This window comes from Nansenia antarctica, assembly GCF_963989245.1.
Source record: "Nansenia antarctica genome assembly, chromosome: 8".
Taxonomy (NCBI): domain Eukaryota; kingdom Metazoa; phylum Chordata; class Actinopteri; order Argentiniformes; family Microstomatidae; genus Nansenia; species Nansenia antarctica.
This window is the reverse complement of record NC_137678.1, coordinates 27783480-27803076: the sequence shown is the minus strand read 5'-3', so window position 1 is coordinate 27803076 and position 19597 is coordinate 27783480.

Sequence of the window (19597 nt, the reverse complement as noted above, 5' to 3'; positions counted from 1 at the left end):
TCTGCTAATGTTTTAAAGAAAACGTTTTCATCTAATGTTCAAAGAGCATTTTAAGGATGTTTACCATTTCAAATAATGTTCCTATAACGTTAAATGTTAACAAAGTAAGAACGTTTTAGGTGCAACATTCTGAGGATGTTTTGGGGACATTGTTTAGGTAACAGATTATAGAATGTTCTTTTATAAAATGTTCCCACAATGTTACATGATAACAAAGAATGGACATTTTCAAAGCAACATTCGGATAATGTTTTCAGGATGTTATTGATGCCTCAGATCACAAAACGTTTTTTCTAGAATGTTCCTGTAATGTGATATGTAAACAAAGGAAGAACGTTTTACCTGCAACATTCCAAGGATGTTTTGGGGACATTGTTTAGGTAACAGATTATAGAATGTTCTTTTATAAAATGTTCCCACAATGTTACACGATAACAAAGGAAGAACATTCCCAGCTAGCAATTTTTTGTTCTAAAAATGTTCAAAGAATGTTACCTAGAACGTTCTCGTAATGTTTTCAGCGGGAAGTTTTCTTTAAGTTCCCAGAATGTTCTAGGATAATGTTCTCTATTTTTTTTTTTTTTATGTTGTGTGATAACCTTCTTAAAATGTTAAGTGACAACATTGCTAGAACATTATGCCCTAATGTTCTCGTAATGTTTTCAGCGGGAAGTTTTCTTTAAGTTCCCAGAATGTTCTAGGATAATGTTCTCTAAAAACATTTTTAAAATGTTGTGTGATAACCTTCTTAAAATGTTAAGTGACAACATTGCTAGAACATTATGCCCTAATGTTCTTGAAAATGTTTTCAGCGGGAAGTTTTCTTTAAGTTCCCAGAATGTTCTAGGATAATGTTCTCTAAAAACATTTTTTAAATGTTGTGTGATAACCTTCTTAAAATGTTAAGTGACAACATTGCTAGAACATTATGCCCTAATGTTCTTGAAAATGTTTTCAGCGGGAAGTTTTCTTTAAGTTCCCAGAATGTTCTAGGATAATGTTCTCTAAAAACATTTTTAAAATGTTGTGTGATAACCTTCTTAAAATGTTAAGTGACAACATTGCTAGAACATTATGCCCTAATGTTCTTGAAAATGTTTTCAGCGGGAAGTTTCCCAGAATGTTTTAGGATAATGTTCTCAAAAACATTCTACAAATGTTTGGTAATAACCTTCTTAAAATGTGAGTTGACAATATTGCTAGAACATTACACCTTATGTTCTCAAAACATTTTCAGCTTAAGTTTTTTGTTTGTTCCCAGAATGTTTTAGGATAACGTGCTCTAAAAACCATTCTAAAAACGTTTGCTTATAACCTTCTTCAAATGTTTACTAAAAACCCTGTTAAAACATTATGCCCAAACATTCTTAAAATGTTTTTGGGATGTTATTAAAAGTTCAAGTTTCAGACTTGCACCAATAACCGAGGAGGCTGAGGACGTGGCAGACCAATCAAACGACTCTGATTAGATTTCAGACCAATCAAACGACTCTGATTAGATTTCAGACCAATCAAACGACTCTGATTAGATTTCACGCCTGACTGAGATGTTCAGTTCACCTCCGTGGTCGGGCACAGGTAGACGGGTTTAGTTGAAGACAGCACAAGGGAACGGGTCGGGACACTGTGGATTAAACGGTAAGGTTACAATAACTGCTGTAACTGAAGCTGTGGCTGCCTCTCCCTGTCTCACGTCTGTTGTTAATGTTAATAAATAATGATACATTATGTTGAAAGACTTGAATATTGATGTTATCAAACTTTTACATGTGTTAATACGTTTAGCTAAAAACATTTTAAGAATGTTTGGGCATAATGTTTTAACAGGGTTTTCAGTAAACATTTTAAGAAGCTTCGGCTCCACTCGTTTCCACCTCGGCACCACTCGTTGAGACCAATCAGGCCCAATCTGAGACAGCTGCGCCGGCTCCAGCAGGTGTTTACAATTTTAGGAGGAGAGACCTGCATAAAAGGCCCAGCAACCTGCCGTCTGAGGCTTGATCAATCTGATCCCCTGTGGTTAGTCGTCTCGCTCCCTCGTTTGTCTCCAGTGTGTTCTAGATCCGAAATTTACTTGTTTATTTTTCCCAGTCGTTTTATTTACTTTGTTTGTTTGTTTTCTCTCCTCCACCAGTCCACTCCTGCCTGCCTGCCTGCCCTGCCTACCCTCCTGCCTGCCTATCAACTACTCCTCCTGCCTAACGACTACTCCCCCTGCCTGCCTAACGACTACTCCTCCTGCCTAATCCCCTGCCTGCCTAACGACTACTCCTCCTGCCGAAGCCCCTGCCTGCCTAACGACTACTCCTCCTGCCTAAGCCCCTGCCTGAGATGCCGACTACCCCCTCCTGCCTAAAGTCCCTGCCTTCCTGCCGACTACCCCCTCCTGCCTAAGTACCCCTGCCTGCCTGCCGACTACTCCCCCCTGCCTGACCCCCGCTTGCCCTACGACCATTCTCTGCCTAGCCCCTTTTAATAAATATTATTATTATTACCCAAGTCTCTGTGTCTGTCTGTTCTGGGGTACTGCCACATTTGACCGCTTGATTCAGGCCGTAACAGTTATAAGCAAACGTTTTTAGAATGGTTTTTAGAGCACGTTATCCTAAAACATTCTGGGAACAAACAAAAAACTTAAGCTGAAAATGTTTTGAGAACATAAGGTGTAATGTTCTAGCAATATTGTCAACTCACATTTTAAGAAGGTTATTACCGAACATTATCCTAAAACATTCTGGGAACTTCCCACTGAAAACGTTTTCAAGAACATTAGGGCATAATGTTCTAGCAATGTTCTCACTTAACATTTTAAGAAGGTTATCACAACATTTAAAAAATGTTTTTAGAGAACGTTATCCTAGAACATTCTGCGAACTTCCCACTGAACGTTTTCAAGAACATTAGGGCATAATGTTCTAGCAATGTTGTCACTTAACATTTTAAGAAGGTTATCACACAACATTTTAAAAATGTTTTTAGAGAATGTTATCCTAGAACATTCTGGGAACTTAAAGAAAACTTCCCGCTGAAAACGTTTTCAAGAACATTAGGGCATAATGTTCTAGCAATGTTGTCACTTAACATTTTAAGAAGGTTATCACACAACATTTTAAAAATGTTTTTAGAGAATGTTATCCTAGAACATTCTGAGAACTTAAAGAAAACTTCCCGCTGAAAACATTATGAGAACGTTCTAGGTAACATTCTTTGAACATTTTTAGAACCAAAAATTGCTAGCTGGGCAGCTTCTGGTTTGGTTGGAGGATGGTTGGACTTTTTCTGTCCCTCTCGGATGAATGTTGGTGCCGTGATGGAATTGGTTGCTTTCAAGGGCAAGGAGTTGATGGTATTCCTCTTGCTCTCAAGAGCTGCTGCCAGGCTCTTGAGGACCTGGTTGTGCCTCCAGGTGTAGCGGCCTTGTGTAAGGCTGGTCTTACAACCGGACAAGATGTGTTTGAGAGTAGCTGGAGTTGGGCAGAGGGCACAGGTTGGGTCCTCACCATACCACTGGTGAAGGTTCTTTGGAGATGGGAGCACATCATAGGTAGCTCTGATGATGAAGCTGATGTTGCTTGCCTCCATTCCCCAGAGCTCCCTCCAGCTGAGCTTTCTCCTTTCCAGACCTTCCCACCTCATCCATTGTCCCTGCTTTGCAAGAGAGACGGCCTTCGCGCTTCTTTCAGCCTCCTCCTGACGGCGCACCTCCTCGACCACCATTTTCCTCCTCTCTGATGTTGAGGCCTTACGCCAAGTTGGTTTACTTGCTGCAAGGCCAAAGCCTCCTCTTCCCAGCTGGACATGCCCCACGATGTCATTGTGCCTCAGGGCTGACGTAGCATGCTGCACCGCGTCAGATGGTGTCCATTTCCGTCCAGTTATAAGGGGTGGTACAGCATTGCTGATGGTCTGGTCTCTGGAATCCTTCAACGTCATCTGGAGTCTTACTTTAGAGCACTTGTACTCTTCGGTGAGGCTCGTGATGGGTAGTTCAAGGACCCCTTTTCCATAGAGGCCGATGTTGTTCAGACAGCGTGGGACACCGAGCCATTTCTTCACATATGAAGTAATGGTTCGCTCCATCTTCTCCACAGTTGTTATTGGGACCTCATAGATAGTGAGTGGCCACATTACCCGAGGGAGAAGTCCAAATTGCAGGCACCAGAGCTTGAGCTTCCCTGGCAGTAGGGTCTTGTTGATGTTTTCCAGACTGTTGGTGATGTCCTGCCTTAGCTGCTGCACTTGGTCTTTGTCCCTGAGGCTTGCGTTGTACCATCTACCTAGGCTTTTTACAGGTTGCTCTACCACTGTTGGTATTGGGTCGTCCCCAATACAGAACGTCACGTTTTTAAGCTCTCCCTTGACTATAGAGATGCTTCGTGACTTGCTCGGCTTGATTTTCATCCGGGCCCACTTGATGTTCTCCTGCAGTTTTCCAAGTAGCCGCCTGGTGCATGCTGCAGTAGTGGTCAGAGTGGTCATGTCATCCATGTATGCTCGGATAGGTGGAAGGTGGATCCCGTTCTTAGTTCGCTCACCCCCGACCACCCATCTTGAGGCCCTGATGATGACCTCCATGGCCATTGTGAAGGCCAGGGGTGAGATTGTACAGCCTGCCATGATGCCTACTTCTATGCGCTGCCATGATGTTGTGAAGTCGGCTGTTGTGAAGCACAGTTGCAGGTCTTCGAAGTAGGCTTTTACTAGGGTAGTGATGGATGATGGAACGTGGAAAAAGTCGAAGGATTCCCAGAGGAGGTTATGGGGAACTGAGCCAAAGGCATTGGCCAGGTCAAGGAAGATGACATGGAGGTCTCTTTTGTCCTTCTTTGCTGCTTGGATCTGGTGCCAGATCATACTGGTATGCTCCAAGCAACCAGAGAACCCAGGAATGCCGGCCTTCTGTACGGATGTATCTACGTACTTGTTCTTCACCAGGTAGGTGGACAGCCTCTGTGCTATTACGCTGAAAAAGATTTTCCCTTCAACGTTGAGAAGGCAGATTGGCCGGAATTGACTGATGTCTGTCGCATCCTTCTCCTTGGGAATTAGCACACCTCCCGCCCTTCGCCACGCCTTAGGTATTATTCCCTTCTGCCACACTATCCTCATGAGCCTCCAAATAAAGCATAGAACATCTGGTGCGTTCTTGTAGAGCTTATACGGTACACCATTCGGCCCAGGGGCTGATGCTGATCTTGCGCGCCGTACTGTATTCTCTACTTCCTTCCATTTTGGAGGGCCAGTCTCCAGGTTGACATCAGGAGGTTGAATAGGTGGGATGTCATGTGGGATGACTAGCTGTTCGTGCCTTTTCGTGTCCTGGTGGACCTTTTCCAGATGTTCTTCAAGTTCCTGCTTTGGAGTTTTCAGGATTCCGCTTTTTTCCTTAACGAAGAGATCTTTGACGAACTTGAAGGGGTTTTTATAGAACCGAGTTCTTGTGTGTTCCTTCCTCTTGCGAAGTTTCCTCAAGTTCTCCGCTCTTCGCAAGGTTGCCAACCGGCATTTGATGTCCCCCTGGAGTAGCATGAGACCTTCTCTCTCTGCATCAGAGGCCTTCTTCCACTGCTTTCTCAGCTGCCTTCTCTCTCTCACCAGTCTTTCGATCTCTTGCTGCCTCCTGGATTTGGCTGGCGCTGGTGTTGCTTTGTCACTTCTCCTAATGTTCACTCCAAAGCGCTCTTCTCCGTAGTTGTAGATGATATCGCCGATCCGGTCAAGCTTTCTCTCTGCTGTGCCCACTTGTTGCTCCAGGATTTTTATCAGGTCGTTGTTGACTGTTTCCCACTCTCTCTTTTGAACAGCTTTGGGCCACTTCACACTCGGTCTGTGCCCTTTGATCTTTTCCTCCTTGGGAGGTCTCTGTGGTTGGGTAGGTTCCTCCACCGGCATTTCTGTGCTTGTATTATCCTCCTCAGTGACAGGGGTGCTGATGCTCTGCGAACTTTGGTTTTTGTCCCTTCGCTGTGCTTCAATCGACTGATTTGACTGGTTGCTTCGTAAGAAGTACTGGTCAATGCGAGGCCCTTGTCTCTGCTTTCTCAAGCACCCTTTCTTTCCTTGGTGGATCTTCAACCCCCTGGCTGATGTCATTTTCTCCCAACCACAGGTGCACACCTGAAGTGAGTGTCGTGCTGCTGCTGCGGTTGTCTCGTGTGCCGTGTTCGTGCTCGTAGTCGTGTCCGTTCCTGGGTCTGTAGCCGTGTTGTCAATCGTTGAGCCATCTTGCGCCCCCGCTCTCGCAGGCTCTAGGGGTATGTTTCTTTGTTTACTTTCTGTAGCATTTGGCGGGTGTCTTCAACAAACTGAAACAGCGTCGGAGACTGCCGCCATGGGTAGCTAGCCCATGACAGCCCCAGTGGGGTCTATTCCCTCCAGTCAGCTGTCTCTCCAAGCCGTCACACAGACTTTCCTATGTTGTCAGCTGTCCTTTCACAGCAGTCACTGGACGAGTCCAGATACTCAGAATTATGAAACACGGGACGTGATGTTATACTGTCCATTGTGCCAATAGAAGAAGAAGAAGAAGAAGGAGAAGAAGAAGAAGAAGGAGGAGGAGAAGAAGGAGAAGAAGAAGAAGAAGAAGGAGGAGAAGGAGAAGGAGAAGAAGAAGAAGAAGAAGGAGAAGAAGAAGAAGAAGGAGGAGAAGGAGAAGAAGAAGAAGAAGAAGGAGAAGGAGAAGAAGAAGAAGAAGAAGAAGGAGGAGGAGAAGGAGAAGGAGAAGGAGAAGGAGAAGGAGAAGAAGAAGAAGAAGAAGAAGGAGAAGGAGAAGAAGAAGAAGAAGAAGAAGAAGAAGGAGAAGGAGAAGGAGAAGACATTTAACCTTTATTTATACAGGTAAAAACACATTGAGCCCCAAGGGCTCATTTTCAAGTGTGACCTGTTCACAGGCATACAACAACAACATCCACCACAAACAAATACAATACAAAACCTGGCCTACATAGTCTAAAACTAAACTAAAACGACATAGTCTAAAACTAAACTAAAACGACATAGTCTAAAACTAAAACTAGTCTAAAACAGTCTAAAACAGTCTAAGATAGTCTAAAACTAAACTAAAACTACAAAAAGCTAAAGAGCTAAGAGGGACAGGGAGGGGTCAGCAATGGGCAAAAGGGAGGGTCAACTCAATTGCAAGAACAAATCATAGACTCGCAGACTTAGTGATGACTTCCATTGCTAAATTTACAATACATGATGCCACATGCATGCCTAGCAAAGTGTTCCAACATGTTAAAGAGAACCCCCCCCCCCCCCCCCCCCCCCCAGCCCCCAACCCCACCACACCTCACCCCTTTTACACTGACAAAAACAGGAACACATTTTACATAGGAAAAAAAGCTGAATAATAAAGAAACATACTTTTAGAAGGGTTGTGTAAAGGACAGTCTGAATTATTAATTCAGCCACGCTACTGGGGGCTCCAGTGTACACTCATCACCGTGTTTTATGAACATAACCAGGAGATGTTTAAATATGTAATGGCACAGAGATGGGTTTTTATTCGGACATCCTCCAAAGTGAGAAATCAACAGTTTTATCTGTTATCCCTTTTAGTGTGTCACCTTCTAATACAACACACGACACATACGATTAGTACAAGATAGGGCAATCAAGATGTTAGGGATTATCGTCCTGTCGGCCATTGCAAGGAGATCTAAAGTATACGTTAATTGGCTCCTACTGTAGTAAAATAATCTGAAATCTTGAATCAAGCAATTGTAGCGGTGCTGAGATGAGCGAGACAGGTAGGAGGATGTGATACGATCATATCTCCGGCCTGATAGGGGGTATCAGAGTACCAGATAAACTGTCTGTTTCACACTTCACAGCTAAGGAACATATGGTTGATAAGCATTTGCATACTTCTCGGTGTCCCTAGGTAACATTAACAGTACTTCTGTCACGTATCAATATGTAATTGGTTTTGACATTGAAACCATAGCGCGGGCTAGGTTCGCTCCAAAAAATACGGCGTATAAAAACGGAATCTTAATCAGCATTGACATGTTATCTCAACCGACATTTGCCAACCACATTTGGAAAAATCAATAACCAGAACCGCTTGGATGGGAGCCTAGCAGGGACATACTCACAGAGAGGGCAACGTTGGGGAACGTTTAGACAACTCTAAAAGGAAAGTTTGCTTTTAAAAAAAAAAAGTTATAAAGTAATCTGCCATTTGTTGGTTTTTTTTATTTTTATTTCATTTTTTTGGGCAGCAGAGTGGAAGTAGAGCACTGCTCTAAATATTGAGAGGTTAACTATGGGATGTCATTTTCAGGACATCAAATTCTATGCAATTCTGCATTAACATTTATGCCCATAAGCCATTCATTATTAAATATAATTTGAGAGTGATGAGCTGAAAGTGACATTAATGGTGGTAACCAGATTGATATACTTAGACTCAAACTTAGACATGTGCTCGCTCACACACACATGCACACACACACACACACACACGTGCACATACACACGTGCATACACACACGCGCATACACACACACGCATACACACCACGCATACACACACACACACACACACACACATACACACACGCATACACACACGCGCATACACACACGTGCATACACACACATACACACACACACACACACACACACACACACACACACACACACACACACATATAAATAAGGAAGTGCTCTCCATCTTTATTTTCAATGTGACAATGCCATGAAGACACCTAATAGGTGTTAAAATGTTAAACGCAAATGCATATTCATGTAGAGTGACAATGAATGATGATTATAGAATTACTACTATTAAGGAGTGAGTATGGGATTATGATTTATGTACATAATCATTCACATAATTTAAAAGTGTTGGTTTTCTCCCACCAAATATCACATATTTTAGGTTAAATTCATAATGTATAATGCCGTCAAATCGAAACCACAAAAAAACGAGTTGATTAGTCGAGAAGATATATCTCAGTATATTGTACATTTCATCATTCTACATTCTATAAATACAGATGCCTCTTAACGAGATGACTAGTGTGGCTATGAAGCGTATGTCAAATCAATAACAGAAAATCTATAAAAAATGTTTGCGTGTATAGATTGACACGTGGTGGCTCATCCACATCATTGATTTATTCCGCTTTTATGTTGATAAACCTCTACGCGCTCTCTAAAGTTTGCTCAAGTTACCAAAACATTCTCTCTCTCTCTCTCTCTCTTCTCTCTCTCTCTCTCTCTCTCTCTCTCTCTCTCTCTCTCTCTCTCTCTCTCTCTCTCTCTCTCTCTCTCTCTCTCTCTCTCTCTCTCTCTCTCTCTCTCTCTCTCGTGTTAGCATGATGCACAAAAAGTACAATGCACCAAAAAGCATTTGAAGTAAACTTGTTGTTTTGAGCAAAGTTTTCTAATATTCTGCCTCTTCAAGTAAAGATAAAATCAAATTAAGTTAATGAAGTAGCCTAATCTTTCTGTCTGCTTGGCAGAAAGCCACGAGAGTGACAACGTCACCAAACCCTTTGTCTGTTGTTTTTTAGTAAGTCAAACCGACAGTGCTTACCAACTGTTCAAGTACATACAAGTTATTAAAGTGCTGTAGCTGGTCCTCTAAGGTCTAAACACAAAGGGGAGCCGCCCCGTGTTCCGAGCCTGCTGCTGATTGCAGTCAATTATAAATGATGCAGTCATTGTGTAGACCCACAAAAGAAGACATCTCCTCCACTCTCCAGTCAGATGGAATTACGCTGGCGGAGCTGCTGCTTGCCCGTGTGATCCTTCCCCTGACAGGAACATTGACTGATGACCTTCCCAGAGAAAGGACTCCCTGGTCGGGTCGCCAAGCACGCAAACTCCCCCCCCCCCACCCCCACCCCCGCCTCCGCCTCCGCCTCCCTTCCACAATCTCCCAAGAATCTCCCTCTCTCCCTCCCTCCCTCCCTCCCTCCCTCCCTCCCTCCCTCCGTGTCTCAACATCTCAATACCGGGTCCTGTGACAACCCCGGCGGTTGGGATACAAAGCTATTGACAAATCAGATCGTCAAGTCGAAGAGCGCCCCCCCCCCCCCCCCGTCTCACCCATCATTCACAATCAAGGGCCTATCACTTCCAGGCGTCGTAGGGCGGAAAGAAAAATGACTCCTCGTCATGGAGGGTTGGATGAGGGTGGATGGGGGTGGGGGGGGGGGGGTGGGGGGGGGATGGGGGGTTAATTTGACACAGCCCGCTTGGCTTGCCATAATTGCTCTGTCACTGTCAGGGTCTTTGGAAGCCCCTCTCGCTACTGTACAATTTGGACACAATTACCGCGCCCGTTTACCGGGCGGCCATTATGCCACCGATGATGTTGGGCAGGACTCCTGGAGTTGACACGGCTCATCAAGTGCGGATGCGGCCCATTAATGGACACTGTTAGCATTTCTCTTAAACTCCCCCCCAACCCCTCCCCAACCCCCTCCCCCCCCCACCCTCCGCCTCCTAACAAACAGGCAGTGTTCCATGAAGGAGCATCAGCATCGCCCCGTCCTCATGACATGATATTTATTGTCCTGAGGAGGGAGGGGGAAGGGAGGGGGGAAGGTATAGGAGGGAGATACATCATCGATGGAAGAGGGTGGGAGACAAAAGAGAGAGAGAGAGAGAGAGAGAGACACAGTGAGAGAGAGACAGAGAGCACAGGAGTTCACACGCTCCACCTAAATCTCGGGGATCATCACAGATCGGGACCGCTATTGCCACGTCTATTGGCCCGGCTACGTGTGGCCACAGACAATAGAACAGATCCGTCTCTCTGGGTGTGAATGCACGGGCGGGGGAGGCGGGGGGGGGGGGGGGGGGCGGAGAGGCAGCAGAGAGGCTCTAGAGGTCATTCCTCTGCGCTCTGACACCTGTTTTGTTCTCTCTGCCCAGAGGAGAGGACACCCGCCGTGACCTAATGGCGTCTGCGTCCTCTGAAGGCCGCTCATTTCCTGCTCTGGCCCCCGGGGTGGGCCTGTGTGACACGGCGGGGGCCATCTTTATGGGGGGGGGGAGGGGGGGGGGTCAACCATCCATCACCGGACCTGCTCTCGCTGCGCTGAGCTGTTTCCTATTCTGGGGTAATTATAGGCTGATCAGAGGATTCAGGGGTGTCACCCCGCAGAGGCCACGAGCCGGAGTGCTGAGTGCAGACGCACACATACACACGTACAGACGCACACACACACACACGCACACACACACACACATACGCGAGTACACATGCACACACACACACACACACACACCTCTGCACAGATTAGTACATAGAAAAATAGACAGACAGACAGACTGACAGACAGACAGACAGACGCACACACACCTCTGCACAGATTAGTACATAGAAAGATAGACAGACAGACAGACTGACAGACAGACGCACACACACACACACACACACCTCTGCACAGATTCGTACATAGAAAGATAGACAGACAGACAGACAGACAGACGCACACACACACACCTCTGCACAGATTAGTACATAGAAAGATAGACAGACAGACAGACAGACAAACAGACAGAAAGACAGACACACACATACACACAAACACACACACACACACACACACACACACACACACTGACAGACACACACACAAACACAGACTACGCCAGAAGCCCTGTGTGTCCACCTCCCCTCCTCTCGCAGACACTCCCCCCCTCTCAGACCAGCAAAAATTAATGAACCCCAGTGCAACCACACTCAAAGATACAAAATGGCTTCTCATTAGTGGCCTGCCATCCCAAGGACAGCCATGAAACAGCCAGACATTTCAGGACAGGTTCAAATCAGGAAATAATTTATTTATGTGCAGTTTATAGAGGCTAAGGGCCCTATTCTGGAGAAAAGCAGCCATGAGAAGATGCAGAGTGGTATTTTTACAGACTGAAAACCTGGTCTGTTTTAGTTCGTAAAGTGACGGTTTTCCTCCACCCATTGATCTTAATCACGCTATGCTAATACGTTGATATTACTCTCTTCCTCTGTCAACTGCAAGGGTCTGTGATGTGGCCTTTTAATTCACACAACACACACACACACACGCACGCACACACACAGCAACAAAGTGAGACTTTTCATGTCTCTGTGGCAACACGAACAGACAACATACTAAGTGTTAGGTTGCTCACTGAACAAACTCGTTAATTATTGAGCCCCCTATCTTTTTTTTTTTCTTTCCCTGAGACTTTGTGGAAGGAAGTGAACCTCCAGTCAGTGAAGCAGAGCAACAACACAACAGTTATGTTCACACTATCACGTAATAAACAAACACCATAATACACCAGAGGCTGATTAAGAGACCGGTGCACCGGCAGCCAGCTACAGAGGAAGGCTTTTCTTTTCTTTTTTTCTGCCTCCAGATGAAATTGTTTCAGCTTGTTTTTGACAGCCACAGCAGCAGACCTGTAGTGTTGGCTATTATTGGAAGTGCGGCTGGTTGTAATAATTAAAGCCCACTGACTACGGGAATAAATTAATACTTCCTGTGTGTGTGTGTGTGTGTGTGTGTGAGAGAAAGCAGTGTGTGTGTGAGAGCTGTGTGTGTGTGTGTGTGTGTGTGTGTGTGTGTGGTGTGTGAGTGTGGTGTGCGTGTTTGTGTGTGTGTGTGTGTGTGTGTGCATGTCTATATGTGTGTGTGTGTGTGTGTGTGTGTGTGTTTGTGCGTGCTTGCGTGTGTGTGTGTGTGTGTGTAAGCGTGATAAAACGATGTGAGAGTGATGGGGAAAGCTGTTTTCTCTCTCTCTCTCTCTCTCTCATGGTGCACATTTCTTATCTCATGAATATAAATTAAAAGTTTTCGAGCCTTTTACTTTTTATTTTCATTCTAATTACTCATGAAGAGGCGTGAAGGGGAGAGGGCGGAGGCTTAGAGAGGCATTATGAGCCACGCTCCCTCAGGGAGCTCGGAGAGACTGGGAGTGGTCAGGGGATCAGAGCCTCGGAGCACAAAGAGCAAGGATCCACACACACACACACGCTACTGTATATATATATATATATATATATATATATTGTCATTGTTTCGCATTGACATAAGTAAATAACAATTCCCACACCCCATGTCTGTCACCAAAAGCCTTGTGTTCCACTGAAACTAAGAGACTAATCCAGTCTCTCTCCACTGGCAACTGACAGTAGCACAGGATCGCCAACAAAATAACATACCTACCGTAAATCCTCTAATATTGGCCGGGGCCTTTATTTACTGAGCCGCAGAGAGCACCAGGGGTTTGTTGGAGGCAGGCTTATATTAGAGGGAGGCCTTTCTTTCTTCAAATTAAACTCTCATGGACATAATCCCTTCATTTCCTGACTTTTTATTGCAAAACATTCGCAACGCCAGGAGTTTACCATATTAACCGTCTGGTTTATACCAGATATTACTTTCTTAATTTCTGGACCCGGCCTGCATTGGCGGACGGGCCTGTATTTGTTTGTGTTGACCATGCCCCCCCCCCCCCCGGCCATTATAACAATAGAGGCCACTATTAGACGATTTACGGTAATTGGTTATATTTCAAACACAGCCTCCCCTCCCCTCCCTCCCCTACCCACCCTCCATAACATTTACCCTATCAAGCCATTTACCACCCCCCCCCCCCCTTGACCCCTTAGTGGTGGGTGAACAGGGGCATTTAGCCTTGATGTGCTGGTTTACTGGTGTAATGGTGACAGTGGGGGAACTTGTGCTCTTGTCTGGATAGTGTAGGATAGTGCTGGATAGTGCTGGATAGTGCTGTAGTGTAATTACGGGGAGGAGGAGGGAGTGTTATCACACTGGTAGCGACGGCGGCGGTAGTAGTATCAGACTCTCTACCCAGGCTGGGCACATCCCATTACTTGGCCCTCTTCCCAGAGAGAGAATTGAGAGTCAAGTAGGATGCATGCGGTAACAGCAATGAAATTAGCTACCTACGAGGGGAGGCTGGGAGGGTGGGGGGTGGAGGTGGGGGTGGTGGGGGGGGGGGGTTGGAGTGTAATGCACCTCCATTGTGTCCTCGAGTGCATCTAAACAAGCGGGGGGTAAATGGGGGTGTTTGGTATCGCTGGTGGTGGTGATGGTGGGCTCCGTCCTGCAGCTGAGATAGACCACCTGATGCGGCCCGCAATAGAGCTCGGCTCTGCAGGTCTGGGCAGCCGGCCAAGGTGGAGAGGATGAGCATGTCTGTGTGGATCTGCTGTAGTTTGTGTGGATAATAATAATAATAATAATAATAATAATAATAATAATAATAACTTTAATTTATATAGCGCCTTTCAAAAAGCCCAAGGACGCTTTACAGGGGAATGTTCGGACAAACAAAACAGAAAACAAACAAAGCAAAAACTGAAACAATGACTAGGGGCCAAAGGCCTTGGAGAACAGATGAGTTTTGAGGGCTAATTTGAAGGAGTCCAGGGTGGGGCCATTGCAGATCACTGGATGTGCTGTAGTTTGTGTGGATGTGCTGTAGTTTGTGTGGATGTGCTGTTGTTTGTGTGGATGTGCTGTAGTTTGTGTGGATGTGCTGTAGTTTGTGTGGATGTGCTGTAGTTAGTGTGGATGTGTTGTAGTTTGTGTAGTTGTGCTGTAGTTTGTGTAGTTGTGCTGTAGTTTGTGTAGTTGTGCTGTAGTTTGTGTGGATATGCATACGTTGATAACTGCATCATTAAAGCCAGTCAATACTATATCTAATTAATAATCTGGCCCCCTCCTACTTTGCCGACCTCGTCCCCCTCCCCCTATTAATTATATATATTATTTATTCTTTTATTTATTTTGTTTCTTTATTATTACTACTCAATCTTTTCAGATTGTAAAGGGTCTTTGAGTGTCTAGAAAAGCGCTGTTATTATTATTATTATTATTATTATTATTATGATTATATATAATTCATATGTTATTAGTAATGGCATCACTCATAACTTGAAATAAATAGATGTAACGGTGTAATTACACAGATGAAAGTTGGTGCAAGTGGAACTTATCGAACTAATCGGCCATATTTGATGAACTCTGCTATCGAAACAACATCAATAAATGACGGTAGTTCATGAATAACATGAAATGGATATTCTTCTTCTTATTGTTTTTACATTTACGCACCTCCATCTTGGTGCGTGCTATAAAGCTGTAGTCACAGGGTTTTTTTCCCAAGAGCCTCTTCTCTCCCACACACAGTAAACGCAGGAAGACACGAAGCGGAGGCCTCCCAGCGACATTCCTCTGGCTTACAGGGAAGTCATAGTACACCAGGACATTACACCGGGAAAAAAAACAAGAAAAACAAGAAAAACACTCAAACTGTCAGATAAAGACACTAGACAGAGTTCTGGATATCTATTATGAATGAAATACAATGTGAAAGGTAACGACAGAATAAAAAAAAGAAGAAGGAGGAGGAGAAGAAGAAGAAGGGAGGATCGTGCTGCGACAGTTCATCAACAAAACTTATATAGTCAACACTGCGCTTTTCATTCACGTTCCCATCTATCAGGGGTGTGCTGTCCGTCAGAGACGCTGATCTTAAACAGAGACTCTGACTCATGACAGGGGAGCAGGGAGCAGGAGAGCGCAGGAATGCTGCTAGCTTCTGCTGTCTTATTGGGTCTGGAGACGCCGGAGCGATACAGCCCGATGATAACTACAAACAGAGATACCTTTGTTCCAGCACAACATGAGAGAAAAAAAACGAAGCTTCACTTGGGATTGCTTTGCTTCAGACCTTGGGCCCAATCACACGGTCGGTTGTGTTATTTAGACTTCAAAACTTCAAACTTGGCCTCCGATGAGAGAGGTGTGTGTGTCTCTTGCTAATAGCTGCTAGCACGACTCGGTTTAAGCAGCTTATTTTCCCTACATAAATAATGCATTTAGGCAGATCATGCGCTTGACTTTTGTGGAGTAAGAAAGGTTTGTTGATTGACACAGGGGGTTTGTTGAACCTGGAGTTGTATCCACAGTCTCACCTTTTGGAAAAAGATCGTGCCTCGTTTAATATCACTTCTGTTAGCATAATTCTGACAACTCTTGCAGCACGCTACACGTTTACAATCCGTGACAAAATGATGCGACTATTTTTGGGACTCCTGGATTTTTTATTTTTTTGCAGGAATCAAAGCTTGGGGAATTGGCTGTTAAACAAGTCAAACTGAAATCCTCTGTGATGTAAAAAGAATCTCGATCCTGGAAGCCACGGAAACAGAATCACCCCACTCCGCATCCTTCATCTCAATCAATCAAAGCTAATTAAACCTGCCCCTATATGCATATATGTCAGACGCTAATAGGATAATGATATGGCCATTTAGCAGACGGCTTTTATACAAAGCGGCTTACGGGAGCAGCACAGTAGCGTAAGCACATAACAGCGTCCTCTACTATACCATTGGGAACGTATAAGAGACCATTAGAGAGCGCTTGGACACACAGCGCAGCACTTCAGACCCCCGGACCCCTCACTGGGCTCCGTCCGTATTTACATGATAACACACATAACCATAAACACAATAAGGTGACACACATAATAGGGCTCAAAGGGTATGCTCCACTCCGCTATATTTTCTCCACATGCGGAAATGTAAATACAAAAGGGCCGCATCTCAATGCTGTGATTTTTTGTATTATAGTTTTTTTTACATCCATGAACATGTACAAGTAGATATGACAATGCTGATGATACAACCCACCCACCCACCCCCCCATTCTAACCACCCACCCTCCCATCACACCCTCCCCACCCTCCCATCACACCCTCCCCACCCCTTCCATCCTCGTTTTGAAGACCTTGTCTTCCGGCGAGGAAATCTATCTCATTTCATGTTAATCTCCCCTCTGTGTTGCAATGCTAGAGAGAGCGAGAGAGAGAGACAGAGAGAGAGAAAGAGAGAGAGAAAGCGAGAGAAACTCATTGCAGCCCAAACCCCCCTGTCCTCCACACTCCTGCCACCCTGAAATTAGCACATTGAATGGCTTAGGGGTGGGTGCTAATAGCTAGAAGCCAGAGGACCCGTGTACTGTATAAACATCCCAGATCAGTCAGGGGCTGTAATGGATGACCTTGGGCCACATCACTGAGCTGTTGTCCCCGTTCATCTGTGAAAGCGTGAAGTACAATACAGTAAACACCCCAGTGCATCTCGGCCATGCTCATACAGTACAGTGAGACCACAGACAGGGTTAATTCAGAACGGCAGTACAGTATATATACAGAGGCGATATGTGTCTCTACTCTGCCACTAAGCTACCAAAGGGCAGTAATTACACAGAGTGCCATATGTGTCTGAAAACAGGTACATTTCAGTCAATATCCACACCGTCTTGGTCTCTGCCTTATAGCTGAGAGAAGGCAGTAATTACACGTGGGCAATGCCCACGATCGTATGCTTCTCTGTCTTATTGAGCTAACATTGTCTTGTTTAAAGTACTGGCTTTACACACAAGCTGACACGGAGAAAACCTACTCTGCCCCGGCTTTGTCATTTTGAACTAGAGATTTTTGTCAGCTTTTGAGACGCCGTTTCTGTCCTAATTCCACTCGAGTAATAACCGAAAACCTTCTATTCTAAATTCTATTCCTCTGCGATTACAAAGCAATTCAGCATTTCTTTGTGTGCGTGACAATATGTTCATAGAAGATTGTTACTAGTAATTACTGTGTAACTATTGTACCCAGGCCATGTGACCAACTTTAATGTAAAAAAAAAAAAATAACCCACCAAAAAATGTTACTTATGCTACTGTGTCCTTGTAAAGCCTCTATCCGACCACAGGGGACGATGGTAATAACTGACTTTCTCTGTGACTCCTCCACTCTGCTTCCTTGGTTATGTGATGTGTTAGAAAACCCAAGGTAAGCTCTGGTATTTGTAAGGGAGTTCTACCAGGCTCCCCAGCGATAATTATTTGATCTTATTTAGTACATTATTCATCTTGAGGGACTGTGTTGTGACTTGTGGATAAATGCCATATGAAAGCATTGTGAGGCGCTGGATGCATCCCCACTTTTATCCTCGCTCCCCAAACAGATCAATTAGTAAAACTAAACAGTAAATTATTAATCACGTTGCTTTGTGTCCCAGCTTCCATCACGATAAGAAAACAGTTCATTAGAGCCACAAAAACATCCTGTGATTGAGGGGGAATATAAACCAAGCTGATGCCGTGTGAAGATCAGAAAAAGAAAAGAGAGTAGAATTATCAAGGATGTCCATCATTTGGCAGGTAACTTCCCTTCCTTCCTTCCTTCCTCCCACCTCCACCCCCCCCCCCCCCCCCTCTTCCCTCCCTCCGTGCCTGCTTTGCTAGGCCGTTCCCGAAAAAAATGACGTGCACTCGTAAAAATGGGGTCAAGTGCAGAAGTTCAATGTCATTGGTTGCCGTCATGTGTTGCCCAATGGGTGTGCTTGTGATTAAAATAACACAGCCTGTTTCATGTCACGGAGAGCAATCAGACCATATTTGCAAAAATATTCAGATCAGTGGAATTTTAATGAGGTAGCGGAACACTCGAGAGGCTTCCATCCACCCGAAGCACCGAGGATGGAGGTTGGAGGAAGCTTGGTCCCCTTATTTGCCAGGAGAGACAGCAAGGTACATAAAACTTTTTTTTCAGATGAAGGGAGAGAGAGAGAGAAAAAAAAAGGAGGATGAATAAAAAAAAAAAAAATCCGAATTCAGGGGTCCACTCGGTCTGTGCAGATTGCTCCGCTGTTCTGAGTTGAGCAATTTGAATAAATTATTCTGTCAAAAAAAAAAAAAAAAAAAAAAAAAAATCACTCGGTGGTGGGTTCATTTTGTGCGAAATTATATTTTCGCTGGAAAGGTTAATTTTGAAGGGAGCTTGAATGGCTGGAAACGGTAGGAGCTGGGGGAGAGGAGAGGAGAGGGGGGGAGAAAGGGGGGGAGGACAGGGAGGGAGGGGGGGAAGGGACAGGCGGGGGGGTGGGGGGGGGGTGGGTAGCCAGCCAGCCAGCCCTACACTACTCCTCGGCTCGCGTCGAGGAGGCAGCAGTTATTAAAAGCGATTGCATTTCCTGGGCCGGATGTCTCTAGAGGGGAGAATCAGTGGAGATGTTAAACCTTGCTTGACACCCCAGTTGGATAATTGTGGGTGTGGGAGCTAATCAGCGGAGGATGTCTCCTCAATTTAAATCTTGTCAGTTAGCCGAGATTAGGCCCTCCTGTACAGTCCACCATTAGCTTTGTTGCATGTCAATGCGCCCAGTGAAGATGTTCGCTAGGTCCAGCTAGCAAGGGTAAAAGGAGAGAAGGAGAGAGAAGAAGCCAGGGCTAGGGCTGGGGAGGCTGAGGCTTGTTGGCAAAGGAGGAAAGGAGGATACGGAAAAGGCAGATTTATTCAAGCTACAACCCCGGTGTGGCATTTTCACAGGAAACCCGTAAAAAAAAGAAAGAGAAAAAAAAAGAAAAAGGAATTTATACAGCCTTTGGAAATTGCATTTGTTACCACTGACCTGACAAAGCGCCCAGTGGAATAAGAAATGTGTTTCGGGGGGGGGGGGGGGGGGGGGGGGGGGGGGGATATGTTCCTAGTTTTTTAAACGTAGAAAAGCATTTTTAATAGCGTCGGTGATGACTACAACAAGGGGAGTC